Source organism: Drosophila sechellia, unplaced genomic scaffold, assembly GCF_004382195.2.
Source record: "Drosophila sechellia strain sech25 unplaced genomic scaffold, ASM438219v1 Y_28, whole genome shotgun sequence".
In the NCBI taxonomy this organism is placed as follows: domain Eukaryota; kingdom Metazoa; phylum Arthropoda; class Insecta; order Diptera; family Drosophilidae; genus Drosophila; species Drosophila sechellia.
In genome coordinates this window covers 80943-91715 of record NW_022611396.1, presented here as the reverse complement: position 1 = coordinate 91715, position 10773 = coordinate 80943, and the positions used below count along the sequence as shown (strand labels likewise).

Below are 10773 nucleotides of genomic sequence, written 5' to 3'. Positions count from 1 at the left end.
ACTCAGCCAATCCTGCTACAACGATAGCTAAATCAGCTCGCAGTGCCGATCAGGAAAATACTGATCAGCAGCCTAGCTTTAGAACACATACCTACTGCCTGGAGTATAGCAAAAGTGGTCTTCATTCCAAAAGCTGGAAAAAAAGACATCACTGATCCGAGGTCGTTCAGACCCATCAGCTTGACATCGTTTTTGCTAAAAACGTTGGAAAAGCTAGTGGATGTCAGCATTAGAAGCACTCTGCTTGTAGAGTATCCGCTCCAACGGACTTTTTAGCTAAGAAATCTATAACCCTAACTTCGTCAGCGTGCAGTGCGAATAGGGGTCAGTTGCAGTTTGGAATTCAGATTGTTCGCGAATATTCGAAAGCGTCAAAGATGAGTACTTTGCCTATGGTGTTTTTTGATATGACCGCCGACAACGAGCCCCTTGGTCGGATCGTCATGGAGCTGCGCTCCGATGTCGTTCCCAAGACAGTCGAGAACTTCCGCGCCTTGTGCACCGGCGAGTAGGGATTCGGATACAAGGGCTCCATTTTCCACCGCGTCATCCCCAACTTCATGTGCCAGGGCGGCGGCTTCACCAACCACAACGGCACTTGCGGCAAGTCCATCTACGGCAACAAGTTCCCCGATGAGAACTTTGAGCTGAAGCACACCGGCTCCGGCATCCTGTCCATGGCCAACGCTGGCGCCAATACGAACGGCTCCCAGTTCTTTATTTGCACCGTGAAGACCGCCTGGCTGGACAACAAGCACGTCGTCTTCGACGAGGTCGTCGAGGGACTGGATGTGGTCAAGAAGATCGAATCTTATGGATCGCAGTCCGGCAAGACCTCCAAGAAGGTCATTGTGGCTAACTCTGGTTCCCTTTAAGAAGGTGCGATGCAAAAGCAACAGCAGCAACATTGCAAGAAGAAAAATCTGTTAAGACGAAAACCATTTGCATTTTCTCCAAAACATTTTTTTTTACCAATTACTGAACTGTAATATTACGAGAAAAATACATAACAAACCAACATATTTTCAATAGACATGTTTAACTATATTCCCATTGGGTTTCCTTTGGCCAATCAATTGTATATGGGGGCCAAAATTGAATATAATTAGAGCCCACAGCGTTCAAAATGTCTATATAATATGCATTAAATCTGTAACTTTAACATTTCCATTCACCAAAAAGAAAAAAGAAGAAAAACAATGGATGAAGGGCTTAGAAAAATGTTTGATCTTTTGATGTTGGCTTACTACTAATCATAGTAATAGTAATGCTGATTATCTAATTGCATATATATATATACTTACGTAGTTTATTAGTCGAATAAATGATCCGTCAATAACAACGACAAAGATCACCGCTGAAAACTTTAAATTAAAACACGAACAAATTTCGGTTAACGTCTTTATTCCAAGAATGTCAGCTTAAGACTACTGTACAGAGTTTTTATCGGCTCGAAGTGAGTCGCGAGAAACGGGAATGTCTAGTCAGTGTATTTGTGGGTGTGGGGTTTGATTTTTTCTATATGTGTACAAAAGAATGATATGTAAGCAAAAATGTGAATTGGTTTCATGTGTTTGTGCATGTGCAAGATTGTATGTACAATGCTTGTAAGCGTTATATGTGAAGCTTATTATGCTACTTCCCTCCCCTTAAAAGGAAGCTTATGCTTGTAATGGGCTTGACGCATATAATCTTGGTAATGCAGTTGGGTGTGTATCTTGTGTTTCTATAATTGTTTTTCTTATTTTTAGTTTTAAATAGATACAAACTCTACAAAACGTGAGGCTAATGAGTGATACGATAATAAAGCCTGTAATATTATTATTTGATATTAGTTTTACAATGTCCTTATGTTCTATTGGTTTTATTTTTATTAATTCGATGGGTGTGTACAATGGTGTTAGATTTAATTCGGGATTCAGCTGATTTTCGTTTAATGGTATTTTTCCTATTTTGATTTTACATTGCTCCTTTCTTTAGGCACTTGGTCAGGGGTTTGGCAATTTCAGAAAAGTTAGGTATGAATTTCCTATAATACCCTGTGAGTCATATTAAGGCTTTAATTTCTTTAGTTTTTCTTGGTAACGGATATTTTTCTATAGCTTTTATTTTATCCGGGTTTGGCTTAATCACGTATTTAGTGATAACATGTCCTAAGAAAGTTATCTCTTGTTTTAAGAATTCACATTTGTTTAGTTGTACTTTTAAATTTGCCTGTGATAATTTTTCGAAAACAGCCTGTAAGGCTTGAAAATGTTCTTCTAATGATGTGGAGAAAACTATGATGTCGTCTAGGTATACTAGGCAACATTTATTTAAAAGCGGACGGATAAATTATTCATACATCGTTGAAATGTAGCGGGGGCATTTTTAAGCCCAAATGGCATTCGCGTGTACTCGTAGTGTCCATATTTTGTAGAGAAGGCAGTTTTTGCTATTGACTCTGAGTCCATTTCTATTTGATGGAAGCCCTTTGCAAGATCTATTGTTGTGAAATAATTTGACCTCCCTAGTTTTCCTAATATTTCATCTATGTTTGGTATGGGGTATCTGTCGTTTATTGTTATTTCGTTCAATTTCCTATAGTCTATTACGATACGAAGCTTCTGCTGTCCAGAAGCATCTAGCTTTTTAGGTACGACCCAAATGGGGCTACAGTACGGTGAATTACTTTCTCGGATAATATCCTGTTCTAGCATGTCTTGGATCTGTTTTTCTACCTCCTTTTCATATGTCTGTTGGAAACTATAAACTTTAGAGTAGACGGGGATATTGTGTGTGGTGTTGATAACATGTTTTTCTTGGAAATTGAATGTCTTGGTATTTTATCAGTAGGTTAATTAATTTTTGTTTTTCTTCTACGTTAAGGTGTTCTAGTCGGAACAAGTTTTCCTGAAGTGTGGAGGTTTCTAAATAGGTGGGGTCTTGTGGAAATGAAGGGTCCATTTGGATATAATTCCGTTCTGTTATGTTATTACTGTCTTTTATCTTATATATTTTGTTAAATAGGGTAGCAGTTTTCTTTTTATAATCGATTATTGCTTTGGCTTCGGACAACAATTTGCGTCCAATCAGCATGTCATAATGATCCGAGAACGGGTGGATAAAGAAGTCTTGGGCAACAGGGAAGTAGTTATTAGGTGGTATATTCGTAAGTGTGTTAATAATTAATGGGCCATTACTAGTGTGGATTAGCTGATTGGATTCTTGTATTGGCATTTAAAAAATATTTCGCGTGAGCATATTTATCGTAGATCCTGTATCGATTAGACATTTCAATTCAGTATTATTATGTTTTATCATTATATATTGGTTTGATCTGGGGCTACTAACCGAAAATTTTCTGCTTGTTCAAGGTCAACTGGTTCGTTGTCATTTGTTGTTGGTATTTCCTCTTCTGTTATCTCTGAATTGTCGTAGTTCTGTTCAAGGGGAAACTGAATTGATTCTTGAGTATAATTCAATTGGTAGGGATAAGGCTGAGGGTGAAAATATTCGTTGTTTGTTGGTTTCAATTTTTTGTTGTTAGTGTCTTTATTTAGGTTTGTGATTTGGATAGGATTTGTGTTCTAACTAATGGTTTGTGTCTTTGCTTATTGCTTTTCGTATTCAGAGTAGGCACATAAAAGCACGGTGCTATCATAAAGAATGAACAAGAGGCTCGCTTACAGTTAGTTCTGAAAACAGAAATTGCTCAAAAGCAACGTTGGGCGCGAAAGGGTTAATTTCCACATATTTTCACTGTTATTATTATTGTTCGCTTATTTGTGGTTAAGTTTATTTGGGTTTCACTTAGTTTAACTGTTATTATTGTAGTTCACTTAGTTGTAGTTACGTTTTATTTAGTTTTTACTTAGTTTAACGGTTATTATTGTAGTTCACTTAATTGTAGTTACGTTTATTTAATTTTCACTTAGTTGAACGGTTATTATTGTAGTTCACTTAGTTGTAGTTACGTTTATTTGGTGTTGCGCACTTAGCTATTTCACATTGTTTTGAGTAACCTTTTGTGGATTTACTACTCAGTGAATTCAAAGGCGTCTTCTTAAAATTTGATATAATTTTAAGTTTTTCAATTTCACTATCACTCTGTGGTTTCGGATATTGTTGTTGGTTCTGAACTGACTGTACCGATTTACCGACGCGAGCTTTTGAAGTTGTAGCTGTAGTTGTAGTTCTTTAGCGGATGATACACAGAGAATTGAATATGTTTAATATCGCATCAATTAGTATCATCCTACCGACTACGCCACTTACGTAGTTATTAATTTATTAGTCGAATAAATGATCCGTCAATAACAACGACAAAGATCAACGCTGAAAACTTTAAATTGAAACACGAACAAATTTCGGTTAACGTCTTTATTCCAAGAATGTCAGCTTAAGACTACTGTACAGAGTTTTTATCGGCTCGAAGTGAGTTGCGAGAAACGGGAATGTCTAGTCAGTGTATTTGTGGGTGTGGGGTTTAATTTTTTCTATATGTGTACAAAAGAATGATATGTAAGCAAAAATGTGAATTGGTTTCATGTGTTTGTGCATGTGCAAGATTGTATGTACAATGCTTGTAAGCGTTATATGTGAAGCATATTATGCTACTTCCCTCCCCTTAAAAGGAAGCTTATGCTTGTAATGGGCTTGACTCATATAATCTTGGTAATGCAGTTGGGTGTGTATCTTGTGTTTCTATAATTGTTTTTCTTATTTTTAGTTTTAAATAGATACAAACTCTACAAAACGTGAGGCTAATGAGTGATACGATAATAAAGCCTGTAATATTATTATTTGATATTAGTTTTACAATGTCCTTATGTTCTATTGGTTTTATTTTTATTAATTCGATGGGTGTGTACAATGGTGTTAGATTTAATTCGGGATTCAGCTGATTTTCGTTTAATGGTATTTTTCCTATTTTGATTTTACATTGCTCCTTTCTTTAGGCACTTGGTCAGGGGTTTGGCAATTTCAGAAAAGTTAGGTATGAATTTCCTATAATACCCTGTGAGTCATATTAAGGCTTTAATTTCTTTAGTTTTTCTTGGTAACGGATATTTTACTATAGCTTTTATTTTATCCGGGTTTGGCTTAATCACGTATTTAGTGATAACATGTCCTAAGAAAGTTATCTCTTGTTTTAAAAATTCACATTTGTTTAGTTGTACTTTTAAATTTGATTTTTTGATTTTGTAATGGTCTTCGTCAGTTTGCTCGACGTTCCTTGTTAATTTAAAAGGGTTTTCTAATTTCTCTTTTTGCAACGGTCCCTTCCTATATCTAGTGTCGACGTTGTATTCTGTTCGGTCTTTGTTTATTTCGTTGATTTTAATTTCTTTGTTGTGTTTTGTATCTAAAATTGGTTGTCCAGCATAAATAAATATGTGGGCAGGAGTTTGTCCAGTAGTATCGTGTTTGGTTTTGTGGTTGTATATGTTTTCTATCGTTTCTATTTTACTGAGGTTGGCTTCATTGTCATCGGAATTTTTTATAATACGGATTTTTTCATTTATCGTTTTGTGAATCCTTTCTATATCTGCAACAGCTGTTTTTATAGTGTTAAGTTGTAATTCCACATTTTCAGTTTCGAGCCAACGTTTGAGGGCTAAGCTAGAAAATGCGCCATCTCTGTCTGCCTTTAGGATTTTAGGTTTTCCCAACTGATTGAATATGCGCATTAGAGCATTTTTACATTCTATCCAATCTTTTGTTATTATCTGCTCGAGGGTTGCAATTTTAGAATGGATGTCAATACAGCTCAAATAGTGATTTCCTTCAGAGGAGTAGATATCTATTACAAATTTATCGCGGCAATGTTCGGGTTTAGGGGTGACTTTCATTGGCATTTTTGTATTTCGGTGTTCTGTTTTTGCTAAGTTACAAACTTGACATTCGTTAATTATATTTTGAATGAGGAGTTGGCTATTTGGGAAGTAGTATGTTTCGCTGAAAAGTTTTACAGTTTTCTGTATTCCGGGGTGTAAGAGTTTTTCATGTGTTTAGAATTAGTTCTTTAAAATTGGCGTACGTGAGAATGTTTTTTAGTAAGATGAGGCTTCGGAAAATTTTTGTATGTCTTGGATTCATTGTCTCCTTATATGCTTTTTGAATTACTTCAAAATCTGCATCGCTTTCGATGTAAAGAGCGCTGGTTTTTGAACAGAAATAATCGAGTAGATATCGTTTGGCTATTTCGGGGTCATTTCTTTATAAGAAAGGTGTATAATTTGTTTTTTGAAGTAAGTTTCTATTTCTGTACTATTGGGACCTTTAGTAAAGATGATTTGCCTTTTATATTGATTAATAGCTTTTTCTGATAGTCCGATCAAATTGTTACTGTCCTCTTCGGCACTATGTTGTGTAGATTCACCAAAAAATGTTTGTTCTATCTATATTCTAGAAAGTGCGTCTGCTACATAATTTTCTTTTCCTTTTATATATTTTATGTCGAAGTCATATTCCGAAAGTCTAATTTTCCATCTTGTTAATTTTAGGTTCCTTTAGTTTGTATAGCCAGCACAAGGGTTGATGGTCGGAAGCTACTTCGAAATGTCGTCCTAACAGATAGTGTCGGAAGGTTTTAGTGGCCCAAACTATTGCTTATAATTCTTTTTCTATGGCGCTATAATTGACTTCATGTTCATTTAATGTTCTGCTGATATAGCTAACAGGGTGTCCGTCTTGTGATAGAACAGCTCCTAAAGCTACATTGCTGGCATCTGTTGTTAATGTAAATTTCCTCTCGAAATTCGGTATTTTTAGGATCGGGTCTTCAGATATTAATAATTTTAACTTTTGGAATGCTTCTAAGTATTCTGAACTGTTTATATCTATTGTTGCTCCTTTCTTTAGGCACTTGGTCAGGGGTTTGGCAATTTCAGAAAAGTTAGGTATGAATTTCCTATAATACCCTGTGAGTCATATTAAGGCTTTAATTTCTTTAGTTTTTCTTGGTAACGGATATTTTACTATAGCTTTTAATTTATCCGGGTTTGGCTTAATCACGTATTTAGTGATAACATGTCCTAAGAAAGTTATCTCTTGTTTTAAGAATTCACATTTGTTTAGTTGTACTTTTAAATTTGCCTGTGATAATTTTTCGAAAACAGCCTGTAAGGCTTGAAAATGTTCTTCTAATGATGTGGAGAAAACTATGATGTCGTCTAGGTATACTAGGCAACATTTATTTAAAAGCGGACGGATAAATTATTCATACATCGTTGAAATGTAGCGGGGGCATTTTTAAGCCCAAATGGCATTCGCGTGTACTCGTAGTGTCCATATTTTGTAGAGAAGGCAGTTTTTGCTATTGACTCTGAGTCCATTTCTATTTGATGGAAGCCCTTTGCAAGATCTATTGTTGTGAAATAATTTGACCTCCCTAGTTTTCCTAATATTTCATCTATGTTTGGTATGGGGTATCTGTCGTTTATTGTTATTTCGTTCAATTTCCTATAGTCTATTACGATACGAAGCTTCTGCTGTCCAGAAGCATCTAGCTTTTTAGGTACGACCCAAATGGGGCTACAGTACGGTGAATTACTTTCTCGGATAATATCCTGTTCTAGCATGTCTTGGATCTGTTTTTCTACCTCCTTTTCATATGTCTGTTGGAAACTATAAACTTTAGAGTAGACGGGGATATTGTGTGTGGTGTTGATAACATGTTTTTCTTGGTTTGTGAACGTGAGCGTGTCACCTTCGTGAAATTGAATGTCTTGGTATTTTATCAGTAGGTTAATTAATTTTTGTTTTTCTTCTACGTTAAGGTGTTCTAGTCGGAACAAGTTTTCCTGAAGTGTGGAGGTTTCTAAATAGGTGGGGTCTTGTGGAAATGAAGGGTCCATTTGGATATAATTCCGTTCTGTTATGTTATTACTGTCTTTTATCTTATATATTTTGTTAAATAGGGTAGCAGTTTTCTTTTTATAATCGATTATTGCTTTGGCTTCGGACAACAATTTGCGTCCAATCAGCATGTCATAATGATCCGAGAACGGGTGGATAAAGAAGTCTTGGGCAACAGGGAAGTAGTTATTAGGTGGTATATTCGTAAGTGTGTTAATAATTAATGGGCCATTACTAGTGTGGATTAGCTGATTGGATTCTTGTATTGGCATTTAAAAAATATTTCGCGTGAGCATATTTATCGTAGATCCTGTATCGATTAGACATTTCAATTCAGTATTATTATGTTTTATCATTATATATTGGTTTGATCTGGGGCTACTAACCGAAAATTTTCTGCTTGTTCAAGGTCAACTGGTTCGTTGTCATTTGTCGTTGGTATTTCCTCTTCTGTTATCTCTGAATTGTCGTAGTTCTGTTCAGGGGGAAACTGAATTGATTCTTGAGTATAATTCAATTGGTAGGGATAAGGCTGAGGGTGAAAATATTCGTTGTTTGTTGGTTTGAATTTTTTGTTGTTAGTGTCTTTATTTAGGTTTGTGATTTGGATATGATTTGTGTTCTAACTAATGGTTTGTGTCTTTGCTTATTGCTTTTCGTATTCAGAGTAGGCACATAAAAGCACGGTGCTATCATAAAGAATGAACAAGAGGCTCGCTTACAGTTAGTTCTGAAAACAGAAATTGCTCAAAAGCAACGTTGGGCGCGAAAGGGTTAATTTCCACATATTTTCACTGTTATTATTATTGTTCGCTTATTTGTGGTTAAGTTTATTTGGTTTTCACTTAGTTTAACTGTTATTATTGTAGTTCACTTAGTTGTAGTTACGTTTTATTTAGTTTTTACTTAGTTTAACGGTTATTATTGTAGTTCACTTAATTGTAGTTACGTTTATTTAATTTTCACTTAGTTGAACGGTTATTATTGTAGTTCACTTAGTTGTAGTTACGTTTATTTGGTGTTGCGCACTTAGCTATTTCACATTGTTTTGAGTAACCTTTTGTGGATTTACTACTCTGTGAATTCAAAGGCGTCTTCAATTTCACTATCACTCTGTGGTTTCGAATATTGATGTTGGTTCTGAACTGACTGTACCGATTTACCGACGCGAGCTTTTGAAGTTGTAGTTGTAGTTGTAGTTCTTTAGCGGATGATACACAGAGAATTGAATATGTTTAATATCGCATCAATTAGTATCATCCTACCGACTGCGCCACTTACGTAGTTATTAATTTATTAGTCGAATAAATGATCCGTCAATAACAACGACAAAGATCAACGCTGAAAACTTTAAATTGAAACACGAACAAATTTCGGTTAACGTCTTTATTCCAAGAATGTCAGCTTCCTGCTACTTCCCTCCCCTTAAAAGGAAGCTTATGCTTGTAATGGGCTTGACGCATATAATCTTGGTAATGCAGTTGGGTGTGTATCTTGTGTTTCTATAATTGTTTTTCTTATTTTTAGTTTTAAATAGATACAAACTCTACTCTCAATTTGGGGAATGTTAGTGTAGTTAGTTATTTTATTGTTGAAATAGTGAGTTAGGTTATCTATATCGGAAAGGTTTACGCGAAGACAATGATGTTCATATTCTGAAGGGATTTGAATTGTTTTATCGGAAAATAAGAGGTATCCATAGTTAGTATCAATGTTGTTTATATGAAAACGTAAGGAGGAATATTATGATGAACCATGGGCCTGTGGAATGTAAAGTTTATTAATTTTTTTCTGTTTTTTTAAATTTGGTCTTGTAGTAATGTGTTTCTCTATTTCTATTGGTGATTTTGTAATGGTCTTCGTCAGTTTGCTCGACGTTCCTTGTTAATTTAAAAGGGTTTTCTAATTTCCCTTTTTGCAACGGTCCCTTCCTATATCTAGTGTCGACGTTGTATTCTGTTCGGTCTTTGTTTATTTCGTTGATTTTAATTTCTTTGTTGTGTTGTGTATCTAAAATTGGTTGTCCAGCATAAATAAATATTTGGGCAGGAGTTTGTCCAGTAGTATCGTGTTTGGTTTTGTGGTTGTATATGTTTTCTATCGTTTCTATTTTACTGAGGTTGGCTTCATTGTCATCGGAATTTTTTATAATACGGATTTTTTCATTTATCGTTTTGTGAATCCTTCTATATCTGTAACAGCTGTTTTTGTAGTGTTAAGTTGTAATTCCACATTTTCAGTTTCGAGCCAACGTTTGAGGGCTAAGCTAGAAAATGCGCCATCTCTGTCTGCCTTTAGGATTTTAGGTTTTCCCAACTGATTGAATATGCGCATTAGAGCATTTTTACATTCTATCCAATCTTTTGTTATTATCTGCTCGAGGGTGGCAAATTTAGAATGGATGTCGATACAGCTCAAATAGTGATTTCCTTCAGAGGAGTAGATATCTATTACAAATTTATCGCGGCAATGTTCGGGTTTAGGGGTGACTTTCATTGGCATTTTTGTATTTCGGTGTTCTGTTTTTGCTAAGTTACAAACTTGACATTCGTTAATTATATTTTGAATGAGGAGTTGGCTATTTGGGAAGTAGTATGTTTCGCTGAAAAGTTTTACAGTTTTCTGTATTCCGGGGTGTAAGAGTTTTTCATGTGTGTTTAGAATTAGTTCTTTAAAATTGGCGTACGTGAGAATGTTTTTTAGTAAGATGAGGCTTCGGAAAGTTTTTGTATGTCTTGGATTTATTGTCTCCTTATATGCTTTTTGAATTACTTCAAAATCTGCATCGCTTTCGATGTAAAGAGCGCTGGTTTTTGAAGAGAAATAATCGAGTAGATATCGTTTGGCTATTTCGGGGGTCATTTCTTTATAAGAAAGGTGTATAATTTGTTTTTTGAAGTAAGTTTCTATTTCTGTACTATTGGGACCTTT

At 35.2% G+C, this 10773-nt stretch overlaps 1 pseudogene; it reads left to right on the top strand.

Moving 5' to 3' along the window:
- The first annotated feature begins 281 nt into the window (after positions 1–281).
- On the top strand, positions 282–1031 carry LOC6620950 (annotated as a pseudogene).
- Positions 1032–10773: the final 9742 nt, after the last annotated feature.